Source organism: Triturus cristatus, chromosome 6, assembly GCF_964204655.1.
Source record: "Triturus cristatus chromosome 6, aTriCri1.1, whole genome shotgun sequence".
Lineage (NCBI taxonomy): Eukaryota > Metazoa > Chordata > Amphibia > Caudata > Salamandridae > Triturus > Triturus cristatus.
Window position 1 is genome coordinate 1199120639 of NC_140589.1, and position 22582 is coordinate 1199143220.

Consider the following 22582-nt stretch of genomic DNA (forward strand, 5'->3'; position numbering starts at 1 on the left):
TTTGTTTTTATTTTTTTCTAAAAAAATCCTAAATGTGATGGCGGTGTGTGTAGGCTTGCGCTTGGCTGTTGGTGTGTGTGGACTGGCACTTGGTTGGTGGTGTGCGTGGAATGGTGCTTGGCTGGCGGTGTGTGTGGTCTGGCGGTGTGCATGGACTGGTGGTCTGCGTGGACTGGTGCGTGGCTGGTGGTGTGCGTGGACTGGAGCTTGGCTGGCGGTGTGCGTGGAATGGTGCTTGGCTGGCGGTGTGCGTGGACTGGTACTTGGCTGGCGGTGTGCGTGGACTGGTGGTGTGTGTGGACTGGTGCTTGGCTGGTGGTGTCCGTGGACTGGAGCTTGGCTGGTGGTGTGTGTGGACTGGAGCTTGGCTGGCGGTGTGCATGGAATCGTGCTTGGCCGGTGGTGTGTGCAGACTGGTGCTTGGCTGGTGGTGTCTGTGGACTGGAGCTTGGCTGGCGGTGTGCATGGATTGGCGACTGGCTGCCGGTGTGCCTGGACTGGCGATTGGCTGGCGGTGTGCCTGGACTGGCGATTGGCTAGCGGTGTGCGTGGACTGGTGTTTGCCTAGCGGTGTGTGTGGACTGGTGCTCGGCTGGCTGTGTGTGAGTAGTGACTTTCTGCTGGTCACTACACACACTGCTAGCTGAGTGCCACTCCACGCAATCCATCAGCCTGTGTACTTGCTGTGTCTGGATTGTGGGCATGTGAAAGTGATGGGCCCTTGAATGGCGCTGTGTGCTGGTGTGAGTTTTGTTATGTGATGGGCCCGCGGCTGGCGGTGTGAATGGTTTTTTATGTCTCACACGTATGAAAGGTAGATGAATGGCCTGTAAAGAGGTTGGTGCCTTGTCGTGGCTTTACAGCTCACGAGCTGTGAGTCAATGGTTCAGTTTCTCGCCCTTTCAATTATTACCAGTGCATTTCATTTCTGTGAAATCATTTGCTAATACAATTGTATCTACTGAACCATCACTCACCCTCGTGCCAAATCCAACCAGTATGTGTGTGTGCTTGCGGATTAGATGGCTGTGCAGTAATATTTGTCTTTCTGAAGCAGGGTGTACCTTGTCCCTTTTTGGTGAATTTTGTAATGTGTTGCTTTTGTGCCTGGTGGTGCGAATGGTCTTGTTTGTATCACATATGAAAGGTGTGTGAATGGCCTGTAAAGTGGTTGGTGCCTTGACGTGGCTTTACAGCTCACGAGCTGCGAGTCATTGGTTTTGTTTTTTGTGAATTTAATTATTGACAGTGCATTTCATTTTTGTGAAATCTCTTGTTAATAAAATTTAATACACTGAACCATGACTCGCCCTCGTGCCAAATCCAACCAGTATGTGTGTGTGTTTGAGGAATAGATGGTTGTGCAGGAATCTTTGTCTTTAGTTTCTCTGCCAAGTTACACTTTCCATGCAAGAATAACCCACCAACTGTAGATATTGTCGGAAACCCATGGGAGTTCATGGTGATGTCTCTATTGTGAATTACAAAACATTTTTTATCCCCAATGTCCTGCAAACCTCAAAATGTCTGCCACATTTTCTTTGCAATATTATTCCAAAATTCTCACGCTGTAGGAACAATAGATAATCTGGTTTTGCAAGGGGGGTCACTTTGGTTTTTGGCCCGGTGCTCGGCGGCCATCTAGGGAAACCTACCAAACCCACGCATTTCTGAAAACTAGACACCCGGCGGCTTCCAGGGAGGTATGGCTTGCGTGGATCCCCCAAAGTTTCCTTACCCAGAATCCCCGGCAAACCTCATTTTTTGCTGAAAAAATCACTTTTTTCACACATTTTGGGGTGGGAAAGTAGTGGCATCACCGGGCTCACACAAATTTACCACCACCCAGCGTTCCCCCAGGTCTCCCGGTAAAAATGGTGCCTCACTTGTGTGGGAGGCCCAAGTACCCGCGGCAGGCAAGGGCCCAAAACGTAGTGAGGCGACATCAAAGTGGCCTATGGCAAAACCACCTGGTTTTGCAAGGAGGGTCACTTTGGTTTTTGGCCCGGTGCTCGGCGGCCATCTAGGGAAACCTACCAAACCCACGCATTTCTGAAAACTAGACACCCGGCGGCTTCCAGGGAGGTATGGCTTGCGTGGATCCCCCAAAGTTTCCTTACCCAGAATCCCCTGCAAACCTCATTTTTTGCTGAAAAAATCACTTTTTTCACACATTTTGGGGTGGGAAAGTAGTGGCATCACCAGGCTCACACAAATTTACCACCACCCAGTGTTCCCCCAGGTCTCCCGGTAAAAATGGTGCCTCTGTTGTGTGGGAGGCCCAAGTACCCGCGGCAGGCAAGGGCCCAAAACGTAGTGAGGCGACATCAAAGTGGCCTATGGCAAAACCACCTGGTTTTGCAAGGGGGTCACTTTGGTTTTTGGCCCGGTGCTCGGCGGCCATCTAGGGAAACCTACCAAACCCACGCATTTCTGAAAACTAGACACCCGTCGGCTTCCAGGGAGGTATGGCTTGCGTGGATCCCCCAACGTTTCCTTACCCAGAATCCCCTGCAAACCTCATTTTTTGCTGAAAAAATCACCTTTTCACACATTTTGGGGTGGGAAAGTAGTGGCATCACCGGGCTCACACAAATTTACCACCACCCAGCGTTCCCCCAGGTCTCCCGGTAAAAATGGTGCCTCACTTGTGTGGGAGGCCCAAGTACCCGCGGCAGGCAAGGGCCCAAAACGTAGTGAGGCGACATCAAAGTGGCCTATGGCAAAACCACCTGGTTTTGCAAGGGGGGTCACTTTGGTTTTTGGCCCGGTGCTCGGCGGCCATCTAGGGAAACCTACCAAACCAACGCATTTCTGAAAACTAGACACCCGGCGGCTTCCAGGGAGGTATGGCTTGCATGGATCCTCAACGTTTCCTTACCCAGAATCCCCTGCAAACCTCAATTTTTGCTGAAAAAATCACTTTTTTCACACATTTTGGGGTGGGAAAGTAGTGGCATCACCGGGCTCACACAAATTTACCACCACCCAGCGTTCCCCCAGGTCTCCCGGTAAAAATGGTGCCTCACTTGTGTGGGAGGCCCAAGTACCCGCGGCAGGCAAGGGCCCAAAACGTAGTGAGGCGACATCAAAATGGCCTATGGCAAAACCACCTGGTTTTGCAAGGGGGGTCACTTTGGTTTTTGGCCCGGTGCTCGGCGGCCATCTAGGGAAACCTACCAAAACCATGCATTTCTGAAAACTAGACACCCGGCGGCTTCCAGGGAGGTATGGCTTGCGTGGATCCCCCAACGTTTCCTTACCCAGAATCCCCTGCAAACCTCAATTTTTGCTGAAAAAATCACTTTTTTCACACATTTTGGGGTGGGAAAGTAGTGGCATCACCAGGCTCACACAAATTTACCACCACCCAGCGTTCCCCCAGGTCTCCCGGTAAAAATGGTGCCTCTGTTGTGTGGGAGGCCCAAGTACCCGCGGCAGGCAAGGGCCCAAAACGTAGTGAGGCGACATCAAAGTGGCCTATGGCAAAACCACCTGGTTTTGCAAGGGGGTCACTTTGGTTTTTGGCCCGGTGCTCGGCGGCCATCTAGGGAAACCTACCAAACCCACGCATTTCTGAAAACTAGACACCCGTCGGCTTCCAGGGAGGTATGGCTTGCGTGGATCCCCCAACGTTTCCTTACCCAGAATCCCCTGCAAACCTCATTTTTTGCTGAAAAAATCACCTTTTCACACATTTTGGGGTGGGAAAGTAGTGGCATCACCGGGCTCACACAAATTTACCACCACCCAGCGTTCCCCCAGGTCTCCCGGTAAAAATGGTGCCTCACTTGTGTGGGAGGCCCAAGTACCCGCGGCAGGCAAGGGCCCAAAACGTAGTGAGGCGACATCAAAGTGGCCTATGGCAAAACCACCTGGTTTTGCAAGGGGGGTCACTTTGGTTTTTGGCCCGGTGCTCGGCGGCCATCTAGGGAAACCTACCAAACCCACGCATTTCTGAAAACTAGACACCCGGCGGCTTCCAGGGAGGTATGGCTTGCATGGATCCTCAACGTTTCCTTACCCAGAATCCCCTGCAAACCTCAATTTTTGCTGAAAAAATCACTTTTTTCACACATTTTGGGGTGGGAAAGTAGTGGCATCACCGGGCTCACACAAATTTACCACCACCCAGCGTTCCCCCAGGTCTCCCGGTAAAAATGGTGCCTCACTTGTGTGGGAGGCCCAAGTACCCGCGGCAGGCAAGGGCCCAAAACGTAGTGAGGCGACATCAAAGTGGCCTATGGCAAAACCACCTGGTTTTGCAAGGGGGGTCACTTTGGTTTTTGGCCCGGTGCTCGGCGGCCATCTAGGGAAACCTACCAAACCCACGCATTTCTGAAAACTAGACACCCGGCGGCTTCCAGGGAGGTATGGCTTGCATGGATCCTCAACGTTTCCTTACCCAGAATCCCCTGCAAACCTCAATTTTTGCTGAAAAAATCACTTTTTTCACACATTTTGGGGTGGGAAAGTAGTGGCATCACCGGGCTCACACAAATTTACCACCACCCAGCGTTCCCCCAGGTCTCCCGGTAAAAATGGTGCCTCACTTGTGTGGGAGGCCCAAGTACCCGCGGCAGGCAAGGGCCCAAAACGTAGTGAGGCGACATCAAAATGGCCTATGGCAAAACCACCTGGTTTTGCAAGGGGGGTCACTTTGGTTTTTGGCCCGGTGCTCGGCGGCCATCTAAGGAAACCTACCAAACCCATGCATTTCTGAAAACTAGACACCCGGCGGCTTCCAGGGAGGTATGGCTTGCGTGGATCCCCCAACGTTTCCTTACCCAGAATCCCCTGCAAACCTCAATTTTTGCTGAAAAAATCACTTTTTTCACACATTTTGGGGTGGGAAAGTAGTGGCATCACCAGGCTCACACAAATTTACCACCCCCCAGCGTTCCCCCAGGTCTCCCGGTAAAAATGGAGCCTCTGTTGTGTGGGAGGCCCAAGTACCCGCGGCAGGCAAGGGCCCAAAACGTAGTGAGGCGACATCAAAGTGGCCTATGGCAAAACCACCTGGTTTTGCAAGGGGGTCACTTTGGTTTTTGGCCCGGTGCTCGGCGGCCATCTAGGGAAACCTACCAAACCCACGCATTTCTGAAAACTAGACACCCGTCGGCTTCCAGGGAGGTATGGCTTGCGTGGATCCCCCAACGTTTCCTTACCCAGAATCCCCTGCAAACCTCATTTTTTGCTGAAAAAATCACCTTTTCACACATTTTGGGGTGGGAAAGTAGTGGCATCATCGGGCTCACACAAATTTACCACCACCCAGCGTTCCCCCAGGTCTCCCGGTAAAAATGGTGCCTCACTTGTGTGGGAGGCCCAAGTACCCGCGGCAGGCAAGGGCCCAAAACGTAGTGAGGCGACATCAAAGTGGCCTATGGCAAAACCACCTGGTTTTGCAAGGGGGGTCACTTTGGTTTTTGGCCCGGTGCTCGGCGGCCATCTAGGGAAACCTACCAAACCCACGCATTTCTGAAAACTAGACACCCGGCGGCTTCCAGGGAGGTATGGCTTGCATGGATCCTCAACGTTTCCTTACCCAGAATCCCCTGCAAACCTCAATTTTTGCTGAAAAAATCACTTTTTTCACACATTTTGGGGTGGGAAAGTAGTGGCATCACCGGGCTCACACAAATTTACCACCACCCAGCGTTCCCCCAGGTCTCCCGGTAAAAATGGTGCCTCACTTGTGTGGGAGGCCCAAGTACCCGCGGCAGGCAAGGGCCCAAAATGTAGTGAGGCGACATCAAAATGGCCTATGGGAAAACCACCTGGTTTTGCAAGGGGGGTCACTTTGGTTTTTGGCCCGGTGCTCGGCGGCCATCTAGGGAAACCTACCAAACCCATGCATTTCTGAAAACTAGACACCCGGCGGCTTCCAGGGAGGTATGGCTTGCGTGGATCCCCCAACGTTTCCTTACCCAGAATCCCCTGCAAACCTCAATTTTTGCTGAAAAAATCACTTTTTTCACACATTTTTGGGTGGGAAAGTAGTGGCATCACCGGGCTCACACAAATTTACCACCACCCAGCGTTCCCCCAGGTCTCCCGGTAAAAATGGTGCCTCACTTGTGTGGGAGGCCCAAGTACCCGCGGCAGGCAAGGGCCCAAAACGTAGTGAGGCGACATCAAAGTGGCCTATGGCAAAACCACCTGGTTTTGCAAGGGGGGTCACTTTGGTTTTTGGCCCGGTGCTCGGCGGCCATCTAGGGAAACCTACCAAACCCATGCATTTCTGAAAACTAGACACCCGGCGGCTTCCAGGGAGGTATGGCTTGCGTGGATCCCCCAACGTTTCCTTACCCAGAATCCCCTGCAAACCTCAATTTTTGCTGAAAAAATCACTTTTTTCATACATTTTGGGGTGGGAAAGTAGTGGCATCACCGGGCTCACACAAATTTACCACCACCCAGCGTTCCCCCAGGTCTCCCGGTAAAAATGGTGCCTCACTTGTGTGGGAGGCCCAAGTACCCGCGGCAGGCAAGGGCCCAAAACGTAGTGAGGCGACATCAAAGTGGCCTATGGCAAAACCACCTGGTTTTGGCAGGGGGGTCACTTTGGTTTTTGGCCCGGTGCTCGGTGGCCATCTAGGGAAACCTACCAAACCCATGCATTTCTGAAAACTAGACACCCGGCGGCTTCCAGGGAGGTATGGCTTGCGTGGATCCCCCAACGTTTCCTTACCCAGAATCCCCTGCAAACCTCATTTTTTGCTGAAAAAATCACTTTTTTCACACATTTTGGGGTGGGAAAGTAGTGGCATCACCGTGCTCACACAAATTTACCACCACCCAGCGTTCCCCCATGTCTCCCGGTAAAAATGGTGCCTCACTTGTGTGGGAGGCCCAAGTACCCGCGGCAGGCAAGGGCCCAAAACGTAGTGAGGCGACATCAAAGTGGCCGATGGAAAACCACCTGGTTTTGCAAGGGGGGTCACTTTGGTTTTTGGCACGGTGCTCAGCGGCCATCTAGGGAAACCTACCAAACCCATGCATTTCTGAAAACTAGACACCCGGCGGCTTCCAGGGAGGTATGGCTTGCATGGATCCCCCAACGTTTCCTTACCCAGAATCCCCTGCAAACCTCGATTTTTGCTGAAAAAATCACTTTTTTCACACATGTTGGGGTGGGAAAGTAGTGGCATCACAGGGCTCACACAAATTTACCACCACCCAGCGTTCCCCCAGGTCTCCCGGTAAAAATGGTGCCTCACTTGTGTGGGAAGCCCAAGTACCCGCGGCAGGCAAGGGCCCAAAACGTAGTGAGGCGACATCAAAATGGCCTATGGCAAAACCACCTGGTTTTGCAAAGGGGGTCACTTTGGTTTTTGGCCCGGTGCTCGGCGGCCATCTAGGGAAACCTACCAAACCCATGCATTTCTGAAAACTAGACACCCGGCGGCTTCCAGGGAGGTATGGCTTGCGTGGATCCCTCAACGTTTCCTTACCCAGAATCCCCTGCAAACCTCAATTTTTGCTGAAAAAATCACTTTTTTTACACATTTTGGGGTGGGAAAGTAGTGGCATTACCGGGCTCACAAAAATTTACCACCACCCAGCGTTCCCCCAGGTCTCCCGGTAAAAATGGTGCCTCACTTGTGTGGGAGGCCCAAGTACCCGCGGCAGGCAAGGGCCCAAAACATAGTGATGGGACATTTGGGATAGGCAATGTTGATGTCGCCTCACTACGTTTTGGGCCCTTGCCTGCCGCGGGTACTTGGGCCTCCCACACAAGTGAGGCACCATTTTTACCGGGAGACCTGGGGGAACGCTGGGTGGTGGTAAATTTGTGTGAGCCCGGTGATGCCACTACTTTCCCACCCCAAAATGTGTGAAAAAAGTGATTTTTTCAGCAAAAATTGAGGTTGGCAGGGGATTCTGGGTAAGGAAACGTTGGGGGATCCACGCAAGCCATACCTCCCTGGAAGCCGCCGGGTGTCTAGTTTTCAGAAATGCGTGGGTTTGGTAGGTTTCCCTAGATGGCCGCCGAGCACCGGGCCAAAAACCAAAGTGACCCCCCTTGCAAAACCAGGTGGTTTTGCCATAGTCCATTTTGATGTCGCCTCACTACGTTTTGGGCCCTTGCCTGCCGCGGGTACTTGGGCCTCCCACACAAGTGAGGCACCATTTTTACCGGGAGACCTGGGGGAACGCTGGGTGGTGGTAAATTTGTGTGAGCCCGGTGATGCCACAACTTTCCCACCCCAAAATGTGTGAAAAAAGTGATTTTCTCAGCAAAAAATGAGGTTTGCAGGGGATTCTGGGTAAGGAAACGTTGGGGGATACACGCAAGCCATACCTCCCTGGAAGCCGCCGGGTGTCTAGTTTTCAGAAATGCATGGGTTTGGTAGGTTTCCCTAGATGGCCGCCGAGCACCGGGTCAAAAACCAAAGTGACCCCCCTTGCAAAACCAGGTGGTTTTGCCATAGGTCATTTTGATGTCGCCTCACTACGTTTTGGGCCCTTGCCTGCCGCGGGTACTTGGGCCTCCCACACAAGTGAGGCACCATTTTTACCAGGAGACCTGGGGGAACGCTGGGTGGTGGTAAATTTGTGTGAGCCCGGTGATGCCACTACTTTCCCACCCCAAAATGTGTGAAAAAAGTGATTTTTTGAGCAAAAATTGAGGTTTGCAGGGGATTCTGGGTAAGGAAACGTTGGGGGATCCACGCAAGCCATACCTCCCTGGAAGCCGCCGGGTGTCTAGTTTTCAGAAATGCATGGGTTTGGTAGGTTTCCCTAGATGGCCGCCGCGCACCGGGCCAAAAACCAAAGTGACCCCCCTTGCAAAACCAGGTGGTTTTGCGATAGGCCATTTTGATGTCGCCTCACTACGTTTTGGGCCCTTGCCTGCCGTGGGTACTTGGGCCTCCCACACAAGTGAGGCACCATTTTTACCGGGAGACCTGGGGGAACGCTGGGTGGTGGTAAATTTGTGTGAGCCCGGTGATGCCACTACTTTCCCACCCCAAAATGTGTGAAAAAAATGATTTTTTGAGCAAAAATTGAGGTTTGCAGGGGATTCTGGCTAAGGAAACGTTGGGGGATCCACGCAAGCCATACCTCCCTGGAAGCCACCGGTGTCTAGTTTTCAGAAATGTGTGGGTTTGGTAGGTTTCCCTAGATGGCCGCCGCGCACCGGGCCAAAAACCAAAGTGACCCCCCTTGCAAAACCAGGTGGTTTTGCGATAGGCCATTTTGATGCTGCCTCACTACGTTTTGGGCCCTTGCCTGCCGCGGGTACTTGGGCCTCCCACACAAGTGAGGCACCATTTTTACCGGGAGACCTGGGGGAACGCTGGGTGGTGGTAAATTTGTGTGAGCCCGGTGATGCCACTACTTTCCCACCCCAAAATGTGTGAAAAAAGTGATTTTTTCAGCGAAAATTGAGGTTTGCAGGGGATTCTGGGTAAGGAAACGTTGGGGGATCCACGCAAGCCATACCTCCCTGGAAGCCGCCGGGTGTCTAGTTTTCAGAAATGCATGGGTTTAGTAGGTTTCCCTAGATGGCCGCCGCGCACCGGGCCAAAAACCAAAGTGACCCCCCTTGCAAAACCAGGTGGTTTTGCCATTGGCCATTTTGATGTCGCCTCACTACGTTTTGGGCCCTTGCCTGCCGCGGGTACTTGGGCCTCCCACACAAGTGAGGCACCATTTTTACTGGGAGACCTGGGGGAACGCTGGGTGGTGGTAAATTTGTGTGAGCCCGGTGATGCCACTACTTTCTCACCCCAAAATGTGTGAAAAAAGTGATTTTTTCAGCAAAAATTGAGGTTTGCAGGGGATTCTGGGTAAGGAAACGTTGGGGGATTCACGCAAGCCATACCTCCCTGGAAGCGGCCGGGTGTCTAGTTTTCAGAAATGCATGGGTTTGATAGGTTTCCCTAGGTGCCGGCAGGGCTAGGGTTCTAAATCTACAGCTAGTCACTTTGCCAAAAAAAGGGTCATTTTTCACTGCAAAACCACGTTGCATTTTGCGCCGTTTTCTGTCGCAGGCACTAGGCCGACCGGCACAAGTGAGGTACCATTTTTCTCGTAGGACTTTGGGGAACGCGGGGTGGGTGGAAATTTGTGGATCCACGCAGATTCCAGAACTTTCCATCACAGAAATGTGGGGAAAATGTGTTTTTTTTGTCCATTTTTTACGCTTGCAAGGGATTCTGGGTAACAGACCATGGTGGGAGGCAGTCAAGTCACCCCATCCTGGATTCCCCTGGGTGTCTAGTTTTCAAAAATGTATAGGTTTTCTAGGTTTCCCTAGGTGCCGGCAGGGCTAGGGTTCAAAATCTACAGCTAGTCACTTTGCCAAAAAAAGGGTCATTTTTCACTGCAAAACCACGTTGCGTTTTGCGCCGTTTCCTGTCACGGGCACTAGGCCGACCCGCACAAGTGAGGTACCATTTTTCTCGTAGGACTTTGGGGAAAGCGGGGTGGGTGGAAATTTGTGGATCCACACAGATTCCAGAACTTTCCATCACAGAAATGTGGGGAAAATGTGTTTTTTTTGTCAATTTTTTACGTTTGCAAGGGATTCTGGGTAACAGACCATGGTGGGAGGCAGTCAAGTCACCCCATCCTGGATTCCCCTGGGTGTCTAGTTTTCAAAAATGTATAGGTTTGCTAGGTTTCCCTAGGTGCCGGCAGGGCTAGGGTTCAAAATCTACAGCTAGTCACTTTGCCAAAAAAAGGGTCATTTTTCACTGCAAAACCACGTTGCGGTTTGCGCCGTTTCCTGTCGCGGGCACTAGGCCGACCCGCACAAGTGAGGTACCATTTTTCTCGTAGGACTTTGGGGAACGCGGGGTGGGTGGAAATTTGTGGATCCACGCAGATTCCAGAACTTTCCATCACAGAAATGTGGGGAAAATGTGTTTTTTTGTCAATTTTTTACGTTTGCAAGGGATTCTGGGTAACAGACCATGGTGGGAGGCAGTTAGGTTACCCCATCCTGGATTCCCCTGGGTGTCTAGTTTTCAAAAATGTATAGGTTTGCTAGGTTTCCCTAGGTGCCGGCAGGGCTAGGGTTCAAAATCTACAGCTAGTCACTTTGCCAAAAAAAGGGTCATTTTTCACTGCAAAACCACGTTGCGTTTTGCGCCGTTTCCTGTCGCGGGCACTAGGCCGACCCGCACAAGTGAGGTACCATTTTTCTCGTAGGACTTTGGGGAATGCGGGGTGGGTGGAAATTTGTGGATCCACACAGATTCCAGAACTTTCCATCACAGAAATGTGGGGAAAATGTGTTTTTTATGTCAATTTTTTACGTTTGCAAGGGATTCTGGGTAACAGACCATGGTGGGAGGCAGTCAAGTCACCCCATCCTGGATTCCCCTAGGTGTCTAGTTTTCAAAAATGTATAGATTTGCTAGGTTTCCCTAGGTGCCGGCAGGGCTAGGGTTAAAAATCTACAGCTAGTTACTTTGCCAAAAAAAGGGTCATTTTATACTGCAAAACCACGTTGCGTTTTGCACCGTTTCCTGTCGCGGGCACTAGGCCGATCCGCACAAGTGAGGTACCATTTTTCTCATAGCACTTTGGGGAACGCGGGGTGGTTGGAAATTTGTGGATCCACGCAGATTCCAGAACTTTCCATCACAGAAATGTGGGGAAAATGTGTTTTTTTTGTCCATTTTTTACGTTTGCAAGGGATTCTGGGTAACAGACCATGGTGGGAGGCAGTCAAGTCACCCCATCCTGGATTCCCCTGGGTGTCTAGTTTTCAAAAATGTATAGGTTTGCTAGGTTTCCCTAGGTGCCGGCAGGGCTAGGGTTCAAAATCTACAGCTAGTCACTTTGCCAAAAAAGGGTCATTTTTCACTGCAAAACCACGTTGCGTTTTGCGCCGTTTCCTGTCGCGGGCAATAGGCCGACCCGCACAAGTGAGGTACCATTTTTCTCGTAGGACTTTGGGGAACGCGGGGTGGGTGGAAATTTGTGGATCCACGCAGATTCCAGAACTTTCCATCACAGAAATGTGGGGAAAATGTGTTTTTTTTGTCAATTTTTTACGTTTGCAAGGGATTCTGGGTAACAGACCATGGTGGGAGGCAGTCAAGTCACCCCCTCCTGGATTCCCCTGGGTGTCTAGTTTTCAAAAATGTATAGGTTTGCTAGGTTTCCCTAGGTGCCGGCAGGGCTAGGGTTCAAAATCTACAGCTAGTCACTTTGCCAAAACAAGGGTCATTTTTCACTGCAAAACCACGTTGCGGTTTGCGCCGTTTCCTGTCGCGGGCACTAGGCCGAACCGCACAAGTGAGGTACCATTTTTCTCGTACGACTTTGGGGAACGCGGGGTGGGTGGAAATTTGTGGATCCACGCAGATTCCAGAACTTTCCATCACAGAAATGTGGGGAAAATGTGTTTTTTTGTCAATTTTTTACGTTTGCAAGGGATTCTGGGTAACAGACCATGGTGGGAGGCAGTTAGGTTACCCCATCCTGGATTCCCCTGGGTGTCTAGTTTTCAAAAATGTATAGGTTTGCTAGGTTTCCCTAGGTGCCGGCAGGGCTAGGGTTCAAAATCTACAGCTAGTCACTTTGCCAAAAAAAGGGTCATTTTTCACTGCAAAACCACGTTGCGTTTTGCGCCGTTTCCTGTCGCGGGCACTAGGCCGACCCGCACAAGTGAGGTACCATTTTTCTCGTAGGACTTTGGGGAATGCGGGGTGGGTGGAAATTTGTGGATCCACGCAGATTCCAGAACTTTCCATCACAGAAATGTCGGGAAAATGTGTTTTTTTTGTCAATTCTTTACGTTTGCAAGGGATTCTGGGTAACAGACCATGGTGGGAGGCAGTCAAGTCACCCCATCCTGGATTCCCCTGGGTGTCTAGTTTTCAAAAATGTATAGGTTTGCTAGGTTTCCCTAGGTGCCGGCAGGGCTAGGGTTCAAAATCTACAGCTAGTCACTTTGCCAAAAAAAGGGTCATTTTTCACTGCAAAACCACGTTGTGTTTTGCGCCGTTTCCTGTCGCGGGCACTAGGCCGACCCGCACAAGTGAGGTACCATTTTTCTCATAGCACTTTGGGGAACGCGGGGTGGGTGGAAATTTGTGGATCCACGCAGATTCCAGAACTTTCCATCACAGAAATGTGGGGAAAATGTGTTTTTTTTGTCAATTTTTTATGTTTGCAAGGGATTCTGGGTAACAGACCATGGTGGGAGGCAGTCAAGTCACCCCATCCTGGATTCCCCTGGGTGTCTAGTTTTCAAAAATGTATAGGTTTGCTAGGTTTCCCTAGGTGCCGGCAGGGCTAGGGTTCAAAATCTACAGCTAGTCACTTTGCCAAAAAAAGGGTAATTTTTCACTGCAAAACCAAGTTGCGTTTTGCGCCGTTTCCTGTCGCGGGCACTAGGCCGACCCGCACAAGTAAGGTACCATTTTTCTTGTAGGACTTTGGGGAACGCAGGGTGGGTGGAAATTTGTGGATCCACGCAGATTCCAGAACTTTCCATCACAGAAATGTGGGGAAAATGTGTTTTTTTTTGTCAATTTTTTATGCTTGCAAGGGATTTTGGGTAACAGACCTTGGTGGGAGGCAGTCAAGTCACCCCATCCTGGATTCCCCTGGGTGTCTAGTTTTCAAAAATGTATAGGTTTGCTAGGTTTCCCTAGGTGCCGAAAGGGCTAGGGTTCAAAATCTACAGCTAGTCACTTTGCCAAAAAAAGGGTCATTTTTCACTGCAAAACCACGTTGCGTTTTGCGCCGTTTCCTGTCGCGGGCACTAGGCCGACCCGCACAAGTGAGGTACCATTTTTCTCTTAGGACTTTGGGGAACGCGGGGTGGGTGGAAATTTGTGGATCCACGCAGATTCCAGAACTTTCCATCACAGAAATGTGGGGAAAATGTGTTTTTTTTGTCAATTTTTTACGTTTGCAAGGGATTCTGGGTAACAGACCATGGTGGGAGGCAGTCAAGTCACCCCATCCTGGATTCCCCTGGGTGTCTAGTTTTCAAAAATGTATAGGTTTGCTAGGTTTCCCTAGGTGCCGGCAGGGCTAGGGTTCAAAATCTACAGCTAGTCACTTTGCCAAAAAAAGGGTCATTTTTCACTGCAAAACCATGTTGCGTTTTGCGCCGTTTCATGTCGCGGGCACTAGGCCGACCCGCACAAGTGAGGTACCATTTTTCTCGTAGGCCTTTGGGGAACGCGGGGTGGGTAAAAATTTGTGGATCCACGCAGATTCCAGAACTTTCCATCACAGAAATGTGGGGAAAATGTGTTTTTTTTGTCCATTTTTTACGTTTGCAAGGGAATCTGGGTAACAGACCATGGTGGGAGGCAGTCAAGTCACCCCATCCTGGATTCCCCTGGGTGTCTAGTTTTTAAAAATGTATAGGTTTGCTAGGTTTCCCTAGGTGCCGGCAGGGCTAGGGTTCAAAATCTACAGCTAGTCACTTTGCCAAAAAAAGGGTCATTTTTCACTGCAAAACCACGTTGCGTTTTGCGCCGTTTCCTGTCGCGGGCACTAGGCCGACCCGCACAAGTGAGGTACCATTTTTCTCGTAGGACTTTGGGGAACGCGGGGTGGTTGGAAATTTGTGGATCCACGCAGATTCCAGAACTTTCCATCACAGAAATGTGGGGAAAATGTGTTTTTTTTGTCAATTTTTTACGTTTGCAAGGGATTCTGGGTAACAGACCATGGTGGGAGGCAGTCAAGTCACCCCATCCTGGATTCCCCTGGGTGTCTAGTTTTCAAAAATGTATAGGTTTGCTAGGTTTCCCTAGGTGCCGGCAGGGCTAGGGTTCAAAATCTACAGCTAGTCACTTTGCCAAAAAAAGGGTCATTTTTCACTGCAAAACCACGTTGCGTTTTGCGCCGTTTCCTGTCGCGGGCACTAGGCCGACCCGCACAAATGAGGTACCATTTTTCTCGTATGACTTTGGGGAACGCGGGGTGGGTGGAAATTTGTGGATCCACGCAGATTCCAGAACTTTCCATCACAGAAATGTGGGGAAAATGTGTTTTTTTTGTCAAGTTTTTACATTTGCAAGGGATTCTGGGTAACAGACCATGGTGGGAGGCAGTCAAGTCACCCCATCCTGGATTCCCCTGGGTGTCTAGTTTTCAAAAATGTATAGGTTTGCTAGGTTTCCCTAGGTGCCGGCAGGGCTAGGGTTCAAAATCTACAGCTAGTCACTTTGCCAAAAAAAGGGTCATTTTTCACTGCAAAACCACGTTGCGTTTTGCGCCGTTTCCTGTCGCGGGCACTAGGCCGACCCGCACAAGTGAGGTACCATTTTTCTCGTAGGACTTTGGGAAACGCGGGGTGGGTGGAAATTTGTGGATCCACGCAGATTCCAGAACTTTCCATCACAGAAATGTGGGGAAAATGTGTTTTTTTTGTCAATTTTTTACGTTTTCAAGGGATTCTGGGTAACAGACCATGGTGGGAGGCAGTCAAGTCACCCCATCCTGGATTCCCCTGGGTGTCTAGTTTTCAAAAATGTATAGGTTTGCTAGGTTTCCCTAGGTGCCAGCAGGGCTAGGGTTCAAAATCCACAGCTAGTCACTTTGCCAAAAAAAGGGTCATTTTTCACTGCAAAACCACGTTGTGTTTTGCGCCGTTTCCTGTCGCGGGCACTAGGCCGACCCGCACAAGTGAGGTACCATTTTTCTCGTAGGACTTTGGGGAACGCGGGGTGGGTGGAAATTTGTGGATCCACGCAGATTCCAGAACTTTCCATCACAGAAATGTGGGGAAAATGTGTTTTTTTTGTCAATTTTTTACGTTTTCAAGGGATTCTGGGTAACAGACCATGGTGGGAGGCAGTCAAGTCACCCCATCCTGGATTCCCCTGGGTGTCTAGTTTTCAAAAATGTATAGGTTTGCTAGGTTTCCCTAGGTGCTGGCAGGGCTAGGGTTCAAAATCTACAGCTAGTCACTTTGCCAAAAAAAGGGTCATTTTTCACTGCAAAACCATGTTGCGTTTTGCGCCGTTTCATGTCGCGGGCACTAGGCCGACCCGCACAAGTGAGGTACCATTTTTCTCGTAGGACTTTGGGGAACGCAGGGTGGGTGAAAATTTGTGGATCCACGCAGATTCCAGAACTTTCCATCACAGAAATGTGGGGAAAATGTGTTTTTTTTGTCCATTTTTTACGTTTGCAAGGGATTCTGGGTAACAGACCATGGTGGGAGGCAGTCAAGTCACCCCATCCTGGATTCCCCTGGGTGTCTAGTTTTCAAAAATGTATAGGTTTGCTAGGTTTCCCTAGGTGCCGGCAGGGCTAGGGTTCAAAATCTACAGCTAGTCACTTTGCCAAAAAAAGGGTCATTTTTCACTGCAAAACCACGTTGCGTTTTGTGCCGTTTCCTGTCGCGGGCACTAGGCCGACCCGCACAAGTGAGGTACCATTTTTCTCGTAGGACTTTGGGGAACGCGGGGTGGGTGGAAATTTGTGGATCCACGCAGATTCCAGAACTTTCCATCACAGAAATGTGGGGAAAATGTGTTTTTTTTGTCAATTTTTTATGTTTGCAAGGGATTCTGGGTAACAGACCATGGTGGGAGGCAGTCAAGTCACCCCATCCTGGATTCCCCTGGGTGTCTAGTTTTCAAAAATGTATAGGTTTGCTAGGTTTCCCTAGGTGCCGGCAGGGCTAGGGTTCAAAATCTACAGCTAGTCACTTTGCCAAAAAAAGGGTCATTTTTCACTGCAAAACCACGTTGCGTTTTGCGCCGTTTCCTGTCGCGGGCACTAGGCCGACCCGCACAAATGAGGTATTATTTTTCTCGTAGGACTTTGGGGAACGCGGGGTGGGTGGAAATTTGTGGATCCACGCAGATTCCAGAACTTTCCATCACAGAAATGTGGGGAAAATGTGTTTTTTTTGTCAAGTTTTTACATTTGCAAGGGATTCTGGGTAACAGACCATGGTGGGAGGCAGTCAAGTCACCCCATCCTGGATTCCCCTGGGTGTCTAGTTTTCAAAAATGTATAGGTTTGTTAGGTTTCCCTAGGTGCCGGCAGGGCTAGGGTTCAAAATCTACAGCTAGTCACTTTGCCAAAAAAAGGGTCATTTTTCACTGCAAAACCACGTTGCGTTTTGCGCCGTTTCCTGTCGCGGGCACTAGGCCGACCCGCACAAGTGAGGTACCATTTTTCTCGTAGGACTTTGGGAAACGTGGGGAGGGTGGAAATTTGTGGATCCACGCAGATTCCAGAACTTTCCATCACAGAAATGTGGGGAAAATGTGTTTTTTTTGTCAATTTTTTACGTTTGAAAGGGATTCTGGGTAACAGACCATGGTGGGAGGCAGTCAAGTCACCCCATCCTGGATTCCCCTGGGTGTCTAGTTTTCAAAAATGTATAGGTTTGCTAGGTTTCCCTAGGTGCCAGCAGGGCTAGGGTTCAAAATCTACAGCTAGTCACTTTGCCAAAAAAAGGGTCATTTTTCACTGCAAAACCACGTTGTGTTTTGCGCCGTTTCCTGTCGCGGGCACTAGGCCGACCCGCACAAGTGAGGTACCATTTTTCTCGTAGGACTTTGGGGAACGCGGGGTGGGTGGAAATTTGTGGATCCACGCAGATTCCAGAACTTTCCATCACAGAAATGTGGGGAAAATGTGTTTTTTTTGTCAATTTTTTACGTTTTCAAGGGATTCTGGGTAACAGACCATGGTGGGAGGCAGTCAAGTCACCCCATCCTAGATTCCCCTGGGTGTCTAGTTTTCAAAAATGTATAGGTTTGCTAGGTTTCCCTAGGTGCCGGCAGGGCTAGGGTTCAAAATCTACAGCTAGTCACTTTGCCAAAAAAAGGGTCATTTTTCACTGCAAAACCATGTTGCGTTTTGCGCCGTTTCATGTCGCGGGCACTAGGCCGACCCGCACAAGTGAGGTACCATTTTTCTCGTAGGACTTTGGGAAACGTGGGGAGGGTGGAAATTTGTGGATCCACGCAGATTCCAGAACTTTCCATCACAGAAATGTGGGGAAAATGTGTTTTTTTTGTCCATTTTTTACGTTTGCAAGGGATTCTGGGTAACAGACCATGGTGGGAGGCAGTCAAGTCACCCCATCCTGGATTCCCCTGGGTGTCTAGTTTTCAAAAATGTATAGGTTTGCTAGGTTTCCCGAGGTGCCGGCAGGGCTAGGGTTCAAAATCTACAGCTAGTCACTTTGCCAAAAAAAGGGTCATTTTTCACTGCAAAACCACGTTGCGTTTTGCGCCGTTTCCTGTCGCGGGCACTAGGCCGACCCGCACAAGTGAGGTACCATTTTTCTCGTAGGACTTTGGGGAACGCGGGGTGGGTGGAAATTTGTGGATCCACGCAGATTCCAGAACTTTCCATCACAGAAATGTGGGGAAAATGTGTTTTTTTTGTCAATTTTTTACGTTTGCAAGGGATTCTGGGTAACAGACCATGGTGGGAGGCAGTCAAGTCACCCCATCCTGGATTCCCCTGGGTGTCTAGTTTTCAAAAATGTATAGGTTTGCTAGGTTTCCCTAGGTGCCGGCAGGGCTAGGGTTCAAAATCTACAGCTAGTCACTTTGCCAAAAAAAGGGTCATTTTTCACTGCAAAACCACGTTGCGTTTTGCGCCGTTTCCTGTCGCGGGCACTAGGCCGACCCGCACAAATGAGGTATTATTTTTCTCGTAGGACTTTGGGGAATGCGGGGTGGGTGGAAATTTGTGGATCCACGCAGATTCCAGAACTTTCCATCACAGAAATGTGGGGAAAATGTGTTTTTTTTGTCAAGTTTTTACATTTGCAAGGGATTCTGGGTAACAGACCATGGTGGGAGGCAGTCAAGTCACCCCATCCTGGATTCCCCTGGGTGTCTAGTTTTCAAAAATGTATAGGTTTGCTAGGTTTCCCTAGGTGCCGGCAGGGCTAGGGTTCAAAATCTACAGCTAGTCACTTTGCCAAAAAAAGGGTCATTTTTCACTGCAAAACCACGTTGCGTTTTGCGCCGTTTCCTGTCGCGGGCACTAGGCCGACCCGCACAAGTGAGGTACCATTTTTCTCGTAGGACTTTGGGAAACGTGGGGAGGGTGGAAATTTGTGGATCCACGCAGATTCCAGAACTTTCCATCACAGAAATGTGGGGAAAATGTGTTTTTTTTGTCAATTTTTTACGTTTGAAAGGGATTCTGGGTAACAGACCATGGTGGGAGGCAGTCAAGTCACCCCATCCTGGATTCCCCTGGGTGTCTAGTTTTCAAAAATGTATAGGTTTGCTAGGTTTCCCTAGGTGCCAGCAGGGCTAGGGTTCAAAATCTACAGCTAGTCACTTTGCCAAAAAAAGGGTCATTTTTCACTGCAAAACCACGTTGCGTTTTGCGCCGTTTCCTGTCGCGGGCACTAGGCTGACCCGCACAAGTGAGGTACCATTTTTCTCGTAGGACGTTGGGGAACGCGGGGTGGGTGGAAATTTGTGGATCCACGCAGATTCCAGAACTTTCCATCACAGAAATGTGGGGAAAATGTGTTTTTTTTGTCAATTTTTTACGTTTGCAAGGGATTCTGGGTAACAGACCATGGTGGGAGGCAGTCAAGTCACCCCATCCTGGATTCCCCTGGGTGTCTAGTTTTCAAAAATGTATAGGTTTGCTAGGTTTCCCTAGGTGCCGGCAGGGCTAGGGTTCAAAATCTACAGCTAGTCACTTTGCCAAAAAAAGGGTCATTTTTCACTGCAAAACCACGTTGCGTTTTGCGCCGTTTCCTGTCGCGGGCACTAGGCCGACCCGCACAAGTGAGGTACCATTTTTCTCGTAGGACTTTGGGGAACGCGGGGTGGGTGGAAATTTGTGGATCCACGCAGATTCCAGAACTTTCCATCACAGAAATGTGGGGATAATGTGTTTTTTTTGTCAATTTTTTACGTTTGCAAGGGATTCTGGGTAACAGACCATGGTGGGAGGCAGTCAAGTCACCCCATCCTAGATTCCCCTGGGTGTCTAGTTTTCAAAAATGTATAGGTTTGCTAGGTTTCCCTAGGTGCCGGCAGGGCTAGGGTTCAAAATCTACAGCTAGTCACTTTGCCAAAAAAAGGGTCATTTTTTACTGCAAAACCACGTTGCGTTTTGCGCCGTTTCCTGTCGCGGACACTAGGCCGACCCGCACAAGTGAGGTACCATTTTTCTCGTAGGACTTTGGGGAACGCGGGGTGGGTGGAAATTTGTGGATCCACGCAGATTCCAGAACTTTCCATCACAGAAATGTGGGGAAAATGTGTTTTTTTTGTCAATTTTTTACGTTTGCAAGGGATTCTGGGTAACAGACCATGGTGGGAGGCAGTCAAGTCACCCCATCCTGGATTCCCCTTGATGTCTAGTTTTCAAAAATGTATAGGTTTGCTAGGTTTCCCTAGGTGCCGGCAGGGCTAGGGTTCAAAATCTACAGCTAGTCACTTTGCCAAAAAAAGGGTCATTTTTCACTGCAAAACCACGTTGCGTTTTGCGCCGTTTCCTGTCGCGGGCACTAGGCCGACCCGCACAAATGAGGTATTATTTTTCTCGTAGGACTTTGGGGAATGCGGGGTGGGTGGAAATTTGTGGATCCACGCAGATTCCAGAACTTTCCATCACAGAAATGTGGGGAAAATGTGTTTTTTTTGTCAAGTTTTTACATTTGCAAGGGATTCTGGGTAACAGACCATGGTGGGAGGCAGTCAAGTCACCCCATCCTGGATTCCCCTGGGTGTCTAGTTTTCAAAAATGTATAGGTTTGCTAGGTTTCCCTAGGTGCCGGCAGGGCTAGGGTTCAAAATCTACAGCTAGTCACTTTGCCAAAAAAAGGGTCATTTTTCACTGCAAAACCACGTTGCGTTTTGCGCCGTTTCCTGTCGCGGGCACTAGGCCGACCTGCACAAGTGAGGTACCATTTTTCTCGTAGGACTTTGGGAAACGTGGGGAGGGTGGAAATTTGTGGATCCACGCAGATTCCAGAACTTTCCATCACAGAAATGTGGGGAAAATGTGTTTTTTTTGTCAATTTTTTACGTTTGAAAGGGATTCTGGGTAACAGACCATGGTGGGAGGCAGTCAAGTCACCCCATCCTGGATTCCCCTGGGTGTCTAGTTTTCAAAAATGTATAGGTTTGCTAGGTTTCCCTAGGTGCCAGCAGGGCTAGGGTTCAAAATCTACAGCTAGTCACTTTGCCAAAAAAAGGGTCATTTTTCACTGCAAAACCACGTTGCGTTTTGCGCCGTTTCCTGTCGCGGGCACTAGGCTGACCCGCACAAGTGAGGTACCATTTTTCTCGTAGGACGTTGGGGAACGCGGGGTGGGTGGAAATTTGTGGATCCACGCAGATTCCAGAACTTTCCATCACAGAAATGTGGGGAAAATGTGTTTTTTTTGTCAATTTTTTACGTTTGCAAGGGATTCTGGGTAACAGACCATGGTGGGAGGCAGTCAAGTCACCCCATCCTGGATTCCCCTGGGTGTCTAGTTTTCAAAAATGTATAGGTTTGCTAGGTTTCCCTAGGTGCCGGCAGGGCTAGGGTTCAAAATCTACAGCTAGTCACTTTGCCAAAAAAAGGGTCATTTTTCACTGCAAAACCACGTTGCGTTTTGCACCGTTTCCTGTCGCGGGCACTAGGCCGACCCGCACAAGTGAGGTACCATTTTTCTCGTAGGACTTTGGGGAACGCGGGGTGGGTGGAAATTTGTGGATCCACGCAGATTCCAGAACTTTCCATCACAGAAATGTGGGGATAATGTGTTTTTTTTGTCAATTTTTTACGTTTGCAAGGGATTCTGGGTAACAGACCATGGTGGGAGGCAGTCAAGTCACCCCATCCTAGATTCCCCTGGGTGTCTAGTTTTCAAAAATGTATAGGTTTGCTAGGTTTCCCTAGGTGCCGGCAGGGCTAGGGTTCAAAATCTACAGCTAGTCACTTTGCCAAAAAAAGGGTCATTTTTTACTGCAAAACCACGTTGCGTTTTGCGCCGTTTCCTGTCGCGGACACTAGGCCGACCCGCACAAGTGAGGTACCATTTTTCTCGTAGGACTTTGGGGAACGCGGGGTGGGTGGAAATTTGTGGATCCACGCAGATTCCAGAACTTTCCATCACAGAAATGTGGGGAAAATGTGTTTTTTTTGTCACTTTTTTACGTTTGCAAGGGATTCTGGGTAACAGACCATGGTGGGAGGCAGTCAAGTCACCCCATCCTGGATTCCCCTTGATGTCTAGTTTTCAAAAATGTATAGGTTTGCTAGGTTTCCCTAGGTGCCGGCAGGGCTAGGGTTCAAAATCTACAGCTAGTCACTTTGCCAAAAAAAGGTCATTTTTCACTGCAAAACCACGTTGCGTTTTGCGCCGTTTCCTGTCGCGGGCACTAGGCCGACCCGCACAAGTGAGGTACCATTTTTCTCGTAGGACTTAGGGAAACGCGGGGTGGGTGGAAATTTGTGGATCCACGCAGATTCCAGAATTTTCCATCACAGAAATGTGGGGAAAATGTGTTTTTTTTGTCAATTTTTTACGTTTGCAAGGGATTCTGGGTAACAGACCATGGTGGGAGGCAGTCAAGTCACCCCATCCTGGATTCCCCTGGGTGTTTAGTTTTCAAAAATGTATAGGTTTGCTAGCTTTCCCTAGGTGCCG